We start from the raw sequence: 10,530 nt of genomic DNA on the forward strand, positions 1-10,530 counted from the left end.
CCTCACCCCCTTCTCCAGGCCCCAGGATGATCAAAGCATAGATGAAGGCTCCCTGACCTTCAACCTTTCCTGAACCCTTATGAAAACATGATGACACTGAGAGAGGCCAGAGGCCTGGGCAAGGCATGAGTTCACCAGAACAAGTTCAAATGAAGTCCATCGAGGCCATTCTAAGTTGGGCCACACCCACTAAACCTGTATTCACAATCCCAAGCTTCCAGTCTCTCCACATTTTACCCTGACTCTGTGCATTTCCTTCTCAAAGTGCCTATAGTCACCAGAAGACAACATGCAGCAAAGGCTGGAAATTGTGAAAATCAAAGGCTGGGGTACTTTCCCAGCTTGTGAGAGACCCTGGAACACAATATCCCAGGAATTCACCAAACAGAAATTAAAATACCTTTGTGTGACTAATAAAATGTGTATTGGACCTATACAATAAACACAAAAATCTTTCTGTACTGGTCGTGGGGCTTGAACTTAGGACCTAGGTGTTCTTCCTGACAAATGTTTTTTCAAGGCTGGCGTTCTACTACTTGAGCTCCACTTCAGAGTTTTTTACCCATTATTGGTGATAAAGACCCTCAAGAACTTTCCTTCCAGGGCTAGGTGTGAACTGCAAACCTCAGATCTTGGACTCTTTAGTAGCTACGATTACAGACCACCAAAACCTGGCAAAAAAAACCAATGCTTTCCACACATCCCCTCACGCCCTAACCCCCATGCCCTATGTAAGATGTGGGCTGGGAGCAAGATCCTACATCTGAATGTACACGCAGATCCTACACTTACGATTGATTCAAAGGTTCTGGGTTCTTCATCTTTTCTCATCACAGCACCTAAAGTGAAAGGAGTCTCTAAGAACAAAGGCTCAGCATCCTGAGGCCTCTCTTCTTCTGAGCAGGATCTGGGGTAGAGCCAACAGAAGGAAAAAAAGAAAAATCCATGTAGACCACACTTTCTGCTCCCACTTTCTGCTACCCCACCAAGCTCCTCATGAGGCAGATCCTGGGCAGGCTTGAGGCAATGATGGCTTCCTGAGACCAACAGGGGACATGGCTCAGCATCAAGGTGCTTGTCTGGCTGGGAAGGCATACTCCAAAATATAGAAAAAATCCTGATATGCCCAATAAAATGTGGAGAAGCCCTCCATACTGGAGGATGAATGAATGATGTCCCCAACAACGTCCACACTGGAGAATGAATGATGTCCCCAACAATGACCCCAACCACCAGTCCTCAGGCTCTGAGAGGGGCAGGGGGGGACAGGAGGGGACAGGACACGGGAAGGGCACAGGGAGGAACAGGAGACGGGGAGGGGACAGGAGACAGGGAGCTTTACTGGGTGGACAAATGCCAGAAGTGAGAAGGGGAGCACTTCACGAGTGGACACAGAGCAGAAGTGAGGGTAGGGGAGCATTACGGACAGAGACCGGAAGTGGAGGTAGGGGAGCACTATGGGAGCGGACAGAGACCGGAAGTGCAGGGGAGCATTATGGGAGCGGACAGAGACCAGAAGTGGAGGTAGGGGAGCACAATGGGAGTGGACAGAGACCGGAAGTGGGGGTGGGGGAGCATTATGGGAGTGGACAGAGACCGGAAGTGGGGGTGGGGGAGCATTATGGGCGGGAACAGAGACCAGAAGTGGAGGTAGGGGAGCACTATGGGAGCGGACAGAGACCAGAAGTGGAGGTAGGGGAGCACTATGGGAGCGGACAGAGACCAGAAGTGGGGGTGGGGGAGCATTATGGGAGGGGACAGAGACCGGAAGTGGGGGTGGGGGAGCACTATGGGAGTGAACAGAGACCGGAAGTGGGGGTGGGGGAGCATTATGGGGGCAGACACAGACCAGAGTGGGGAAGGGGGAGCATTACCAGAGCAGACAGAGCCTGGAAGTCAGAGCCTGGGTAGGACAGCCTCCTTCAAGTGCCTCCCCACAAAGAAACGCTGCTGGCACCTGACAGGACCAGTGAACAGACAACAGCCTCAGGCCAAGAGGGCCCCGCCCAGCTCTGTAGGCCCCGGGCCAAACGCCGCTCTCTCAGAGGAAGGCGGCCGCACTGGAGCCTCTCACAGGCCGACTGGTCCCAGAAAGAACCGCCCCGAACCAGTTTAGCGTCCTCGCCCCGCCCCCGCCCTCTCACGTCCTTGCTCTGCCCCACCCCTCTCAGGCTCTGACCCTGCAAGCCCCGCCCCCAGCCCCTCACGTCCTCCAGGAGGAGGGGCAGCAGCCCAGGCCCCATCTGCACTGACCGCTCCCTCCCATGGCGGCACCGTCCCAGGAGGCAGCAGCGGGCAGGCTGCCGAGCCTGTCCACTCTCAACCAGGCCCCGGCCTACACTGAAAGCTCACTGCTGACTGGAAGCTGGCTTAGGCCTAACAAGGCCAAAGCCCCTTCAGGAAGAGGAAAAACGAAGCACTAGGCCCCACTCCCCACACTTTCACAGCCACCACACACCCAGGACCGGGCCTGCCTAGGCTAAAAAGCGCACCTCTGACTGAGAGCTGGCTCCAGAGGTCTGGCTTAGGCCTACCATGGCCTTCCTCACACACACGTGGCGTCCGGGTAGAGAAGGCCTCCTTCAGGCGCTTCCCCACAAAGAAACGCTGCCTGCACCTTACAGGACGGGCGAAAAGGCAACAGACGCCGGCCTCAGGCCAGCTCTGTAGGCCCCGGAACAAATGCCAGTCTCTCAGAGGAAGGCGGACGCACTGGAGCCTCTCACGAGCCGGCTGGTCCCAGGCAGAACTGCCCCAAACCAGTTCAGCGTCCTCGCTCTGCCCCACCCCTCTCAGGCTCTGACCATGCAAGCCCCGCCCCCGACCCCTCACGTCCTCAAGGTGGAGGGGCAGCAGCCTAGGCCCCATCTGCACTGACCACTCCCTCCCATGGCAGCACCGTCCCAGGGCCTGGATGGAGGAAAATAAAAGAGGAGGCAGCAGCGGGCGGGCTGCCGTGCCTATCCACTCTCAACCAGGCCCCGGCCTACACTGAAAGCTCACTGCTGACTGGGAGCTGGCTCCGGAGGCCTGGCTTAGGCCTAACAAGGCCAAAGCCCCTTCAGGAAGAGGAAAAACGAAGCACTAGGCCCCACTCCCCACACTTTCACAGCTACCACACACCCAGCCCCAGGCCTGCCTAGGCTAAAAAGCGCACCTCTGACTGGGAGCTGGCTCTGGAGGCCTGGCTTAGGCCTAACATGGCCTTCCTCACACACACGCGGCGTCTGGGTAGAGACAGCCTCCTTCAGGCGCTTCCTCATGAAGAAATGCTGCCGGCACCTTACAGGACGGGCTAACAGGCAATAGACACCCAGCCTCGGGCCAAGAGGGCCGCGCCCATCTCTGTAGGCCCCGGAACAAACGCCGCTCAGAGGAAGGCAGCCGCACTGGAGCCTCTCACGGGCCGACTGGTCCCAGGCAGAACCGCCCTAAACCAGTTCGGCGTCCTCGCCCCTCCCCTGACCCCTCACGTCCTCACTCCACCCCACCCCTCTCAGGCTCTGACCCCGCAAGGCCCGCCCCCAGACCATCACTTCCGTACCCTGGCTCCACCCTCCTGGAGCTCTCCCTCCAAGCCCCGCCCTAGACTGCTCACCTCCCTTCCTCATCCTGGCCCCACCCCTGGCGCTCAGCCCCCCCACAAGCCCCGCCCTTCTCAAGGCTCAGCCCCACTCTGGCTCCAGCCCGCCTTTTTCTCTGGCTGTTCTTCCTACTGCCTCTGGTTGCTCTCCTCTCAGCTCCACCTCTTCCTCTTCCCACCTGGAGAGGTGGGGCGAACAGAGCTGCAGCCTGTGAACCAGGAAAGTTTCTGGGGGTGGTCTGCTTTGCTGGCCTTGGACAGGCCTTGGAGTCCGTGCTCTGGGTTGGACATGGGGGTACCAGCTGTCCGTTCTGGAGTGGTGGGGAGGAATCGGTTGCTCGCCCAGGGGTGGGTGTGGAGGGACCCTGGAGGGCTCCAGATCCTGAGGCCGAGTGTCGCCGCTTACTTCTACCCAGGGAAGCATGGAGGCCCAGGTTGTGAGCACCTGGTGGGGAGAAATGGTTGTCAGTGTCTGAAACCCCACAGCCCCTCCAGATGCCCTGGAGGCTCAATACCAGCAGAGGAAGACAAGCCCCGGCCATGGCCTCCCCTCCCAGCCCGGTTCTTCCCCCGAGGAGGTTCCTGCTTCACTGCCTGCCTGCCAACCTGCCTGCCTAGCAGAAGACCTGACTGTGTGGCACACTCTGCTGCCGCTAGAACTGGAGAGCCAATGGGACAGGCAGGCCCAGACCTTCTACGGACACTTACTAGGGACAGTCACTTAGGGCCTTGCATGGCCTCTCTCGTGCATCCCAGATTATCAGTATGTTAGGGCGGGGTGTGGGGGGGGGGTGAATGGAGAACACACAGGAAACTAGACCAGAGAGCAAAGCAAGACAAGAAAAAACAGGCTGAATTGTTGATATTTCCAGTTTTCAGTTAGGAGTGGGGAAATAAACCTTTACAGAATCCAGTTGGTAAAGGATGCATTTAAATTAAAACATTCCATCTTCTGCCTCCATCAACCAATGTTTCCTTCAAAAATTTAAAACAGGGAGACACGGAAGCCACGTGTTCAGAAACAACAAGCACTGTCTCACAGCTTCCATCCAAGATTACTTTGTTCATTAGTTTATTTCATGTTCCCTCATAAACTGCAAACACGACTGAAAACGGGAGAGAAGACGAGTTTGCACTCTCCCTCTCTTCCTGTCTTCTTCCTTCCCTCAATCCAACAGAGTTAGAAGAGCTTAAAGAATGATATCCATGTTGGAAAACACAGAAAGACAAAGCACACACCCATACATACACACATTTAGATAATATGAAGCCAGAAGAGGGGCTGAGGCTCAAGTACTGCAGCACCATCTTAAGTGAACAAGCTGAGGAACAGCACCCAATCCTTATATTCAAACTCTATTAACAGTGTGTGTGTTGCACACACACACATACACACACACACACTCACATACACACACACAAACACAGAATGACTGTAAGGAAAACTATGGATGTGTGACCACCACACTATTCCACACACAGTGTTCACATGCCACACTGTCATTTCCCACGTGAACAGCAGAGTACGCTCTCCAAGGTGCAGTGAGCTCAGCTTCCCACAGAGGGTGCGCTGGACCCCTGCTCACCACCCTCCTCCCCTCCGTGGTGTAATGAGCTCCACTTCCCACCAGAGGGCAGGCTACATCCCTGCTCACCACCATCCTGCGTTCCGTGGTGCAATGAGCTCCGCTTCCCACCAGAGGGTGCGCTGGACGGGAGCTCACCACCCTCCTCCTCCCCATGGTGCAGTGATTTCCTATTCCCACCTGGGGTGCTCTGAGTGAATGCTCACCACCCTCCTCCCCTCCGTGGTGCAGTGAGGTCCGCTTGCCACCAGAGGGCACTCTGGGTGAATGCTCACCACCGTATAAGCTCTGTGATGCCATGAGCTCCTCTTCCCACCACAGGATGATCTGGGTGAATGCTCACCGCCTCCCCCCCTCCCCGTTTTGCAGTGAGCTCCGCTTGCCACCAGAGGGCGCAGTGGATGAATGTTCACCATCCACCTCTCCTCCATGATGCAGTGAGCTCCGCTTGCCACCAGAGGGCGCAGTGGATGAATGTTCACCATCCACCTCTCCTCCATGATGCAGTGAGCTCTGCTTGCCACCAAAGGGCGCTCTGGGTAAATGCTCACCACGCTACACCCCTCCATGGTGCAGTGAGCTCAACAGGCCACCAGAGGGTACTCTGAGTGAATGCTCACCACCCTATACCCCTCCATGGTGCAATGAGCTCCACTTGCCACCAGAGGGCACTCTGCATGAATGCTCACTGCCTTCCACCCCTCCGTGGAGCAGTGAGCACTGCTTGCCACCAGAGGGCGCTCTGGGTGAATGCTCACCACACTACACCCCTCCATGCTGCAGTGAGCTCAACAAGCCACCAGAGGGCACTCTGGGTGAAAGTTCACTGCCCTACACCCCTTCGTAGTGCAGTGAACTCCGCTTCCCACCAGAGGGCACTCTAGGTGAATGCTCACTACCCTCCTCCAGTCCATGGTACAGTGAGCTCTGCTTGCAACCAGAGGGTGCTCTTGGTGAACGCTCACCACCCTTCTCTGCACCGTGGAGCAGTGAGTTCTGCTTGCCACCAGAGGGCACTCTGAGTGAATGCTCACCATCCTCCTCTCTTCCATGGACCAGTGAGTTCTGCTTGCCGCCAGAGGGCGCTGTGGGTGAATGCTCACCACCTTACAACCCTCTGTGGTGCAATGAGCTCTGCTTGCCACCCAAGGGCAATTTGGGTGAATACTCACCACCCTCCTCTGCTCCGTGGAACACTGAGCTCCGCTTGCCACCCGAGGGCACTCTGGGTGAATGGAAACTGCCTTCCACCCCTCCGTGGAGCAGTGAGTTCTGCTTGCCACCAGAGGGTGCTCTGAGTGAATGCTCACCACCCTCCTCTCTTCCATGGACCAGTGATCTCCACTTGCCACCAGAGGGCACTCTGGGTGAATGCTCACCATCCTACACCTCTCCATGGTGCAGTGAGCTCTGCTTCCCACCAGAGAATGCTCAGGGTGAATGATCACTGCCTTACCCCCTCCCCCTTCTGAAGTGAGCTCCACTTGCCACCAGAGGGCGCTCTGGGTGAATGCTCTCCGCACTACACCCCTCCGTGGTGTAGTGAGCTCAACTGGCCACTACAGGGCTCTCTGGGTGAATGCTCACTACCCTCCTCCTCTCCGTGGCGCAGTGAGCTCCGCTTGCCACCAGAGAGCGCTCTGGGTGAATGCTCACAACCCTAGACCAATCCGTTGTGCAGTCACCTCCGTTTACCACCAGATGGCGCTCTGGGTAAATACTCACCCCACTATACCCCTCCGTGGTGCAGTGAGATAAACAGGCCACCAGATGGCGCTCTGGGTGAATGCTCACAGCCCTAGACCAATCCGTGGTGCAGTGAGCTCAACTGGCCACTAGAGGGCGTTCTGGGTAAATGCTCACCACGCTGCACCCGTCCGTGGTGCCGTGACCTCAACTGGCCACTAGAGGGCACTCTGGGTGAATGCTGACAGCCCTAGACCAATCCATGGTGCAGTGACCTCCGCTTACCACCAGAGGGCACTATGGGTGAATGCTCGCCACCTCCCCACCCCGTGTTGCCGTGAGCTTCGTTCCCACCAGAGGGCACTCTGGGTGAATGCTCACCGCCTTGACCCCCTCCCCATTGTACAGTGAGCTCCACTTGCCACCAGAGGGCGCTCTGGGTGAATGCTCACCGCCCTACAACCCTCCGTGGTGCAGTGAACTCTGTTTGCCACTACAGGGCGAGTGGGTGACTACTCACCGCCCTCCTCCCCTCTGTGAGGCAGTGAGCTCCGCTTCCCTCCAGTGGGCGCTCTGGGTGAATGCTCACTGTCTTCTCCCCCTCATCCCCCATGGTGCAATGAGCTTCACTTGCCTCCAGAGGACGATCTGGATGAATGCTCAACACCCTCCTCCACTCCGCAGAGCAGTGAGGTCCGCTTGCCACAGAGGGCGCTCTGGGTAAATGGAACTGCCTTCCACCCCTCCAGGAAGCACTGAGCTCCGCTTGCCACCAGAGGGCGCTCTGGAAGAATGCTCACCGCCTTCCCCTCCCCTGTAGTGCAGTAAGCTCCGCTTCCCACCAGAGGGCGCTCAGGTGAATGTTCACCACCCTCTTCCCCTCCATGGTGCAGTGAGCTCTGCTTGCCACCAGAGGGCGCTCTGGGTGAATGCTCACCGCCTTTCACCCCTCTGTGAAACACTGAGGTCCCCTTCTCACCAGAGGGCCCTCTGGATGAATGCTCACTGCATTCCACCCATCCGGGTGCAGTTAGCTCAGCTTCCCATCAGAGGGACTCTGGGTGAATGCTCACCACCCTCCTCCCCTCTATGGTGCAGTGAGCTCCACTTGCCACCAGAGAGCGCTCTGGGTGACTGCTCACCACCCTGCTACTCTCCATGGTTTAGTGAGCTCCGCTTGCCACCAGAGGGTGCACTGGGTGAATGCTCACAGCCCTAGACCAATCCGTGTTGCAGTGAGATCTGCTTCCCACCAGAGGGTGCTCTGGATGAATGCTCACAGCATTGCGCCCCTCCCCGTTGTGCAGTGATCTCCTCTTCTCACCAGAGGGTGCTCTGGGTGAATACTCACCACCCTCTTCCACTCCATGGTGCAGTGAGCTCCTCTGCAGAGTTTTGGGGAGCTCATAGACTTTCCTGTTGACAGACAAAGGAAAAAGATTAATTTCATGATCATCAGTACTCCAAGAAAAGTGCTCACATGTCTAAACAGTCAGATTCCTGGTTACTTTGAAAGCAGATCTGGCATCAAGCCATATTGATGAACTTTGAAGTGATTAAGATTAGCATGCCTATAAGTAAAGGTATTCCCAATATGGAACTGGGAGAAGGAAAAAAAAGTGATCAGTAGTAAGCATAATCTAACCTATAAATTCTTTTTTTTTTGCCGCAAGCACTGTCCTTGCGCTTTTCACAAGGCTAGTGCTCTATCACTTGAGCCGCAGCATTACTTCTGGCTTTTTCTGTGTATGTGGTACCGAAGAATCAAACCCAGGACTTCATGAATGCTAGGCAATCACTCTACCACCACTAGGCCATGCTCCTGGCACAGCATAATCTAATATATAAATTATTTTATAATTTTTTATTAATAATATAACAGCATATAATCTTTTTAATTTTTTATTATAATAGAAGGGTTACATTATATTCACCAGATAAAAGTTCTTGAGTGTTTTATTCTTTCCTTAACTTTCTACAGCTCATCTACAATAGTTGAAATTAATATTCAAGAGTTTGGCATTTTAGGATCAAAGAGAATATGAATATAGAGTGTTAATTGCAGGATGTGATTCCTTTGGACTATCCAGAATAAGAAAAGACCTTCAAAAAAAATGAGGCATTGGAGGGAGTGCTCAGTTGGTTGAATGCTAGCCAATGAGCCACCAGAGGATGCTCAGCTACTGGGTTCAAGTCTTGGTCTCAGACCAAAGAAAAAAATAGGAAAGAAGTGACTCAGATGCTGACACATACCTTTCCATCAAAATTGAGATATATTGAAACTAGAGTTTTTTGTTTTATTTTTAAGTTTTTATTTTATTTTTGTTATTATAAAGGTAATATACAGAGGGGTTGTAGGTTCATAAGTCAGATCATAAGTACATTTCTTTTGAGACAATGTCATCCCTTCCCTGTCTCCCAGTTTATCTCTCCCATCTCCACCCACAAACTGTATAGCTCATTTTCAACATACTATCAGTGAGTACCACTGCTGCATTTGTTCACCCTAGAGTTGAGGGATTTTATTTGTTTGTTTCTACTCCTGAGGCTTAAATTGTGGGTCTGGGTACTATCCCTAAGGTTTTTTGGGGGGGGGCAGTCCTGTACTTGAGCTCAAGGCCTGAGCACTGTCCTTAGGCATTCTCAAGGCTAGAGCTCTACCACTTGAGCCTCAGCTCCATTTCTGGCTTTTTTCTACATATGTGGTACCAAGGAATTGAACCTGGGTCTTCGTGCATGCTAGGCAAGCACTCTACCACTAGGCCAAACTCCCAGCCCTATCCCTAAGCTTTTACTTAAGGTGAGCACTCTACCACTTGAGCCAAAGTGCCACTTCCAGATTGAGTTATGTTTTATTAAATTATTTTATTTTATTTCTACCTGCCTCATAAATAACAGAAACAGGAACAGAATCTTAAGACATGCCATTAAATAATCCTATAAAGGTTGACCTTAATCATTTGATAATACCCCTTTATGAATTTATGATCAACTACTTGCAGAACTAAATGGTTAATCAATCACAAGTGATTAAATATAAGGAAGTAACATAGAAGCCATTTTTGAAGTACACTAAATCTAGTCTAGCAACACCAACCGAAGAAATCAGTGAGCACTTCAAGTGCAATCATATTCACTTTGAACAACTGAAGAAACACCTGACAGCGTGACATGATCAGAGAGTGTTCAATGGAAACAACTTATAAGTGCACAAACACATCCACTACAATAGACGATTAAGTTTAAGCACAATGCTTGGAATGGTTCAGAATTCAGTAGCAGCCACCTATGAAGCAATGTCTCATACATTTAACAAACTATAGTGAAGCAAGGAAAACAAGCATGTGGAAAGTCCTAATAGTGTCACTGAATTTAAGGTAAAAGTTGCATTCGGCTTTATTAAGCAAAAAACCTGAACACAGACCAATCACCCATACCCTCTACATACTTGCGAGTACCATCTGTCCTCTGGTTAGTATAACCCAAACTGTTCCCAGAATGCCAAATGCTGCCTGGAAGACCAAATCACCAGCAGAGACACACTATATTGTCAACTGCTTTACATGCTCAATAACATTTAACCCTTCTGGTTGTCTATATTCCCAGTTTTGATTGCTTACTGTTCAGTATATATTCTGCTAATAATGCAAATTCTATTGAAAATGGCAATGATAC

This window comes from Megascapheus bottae, chromosome 13 (assembly GCF_031878675.1).
Source record: "Megascapheus bottae isolate mThoBot1 chromosome 13, mThoBot2.hap1, whole genome shotgun sequence".
Taxonomy (NCBI): domain Eukaryota; kingdom Metazoa; phylum Chordata; class Mammalia; order Rodentia; family Geomyidae; genus Megascapheus; species Megascapheus bottae.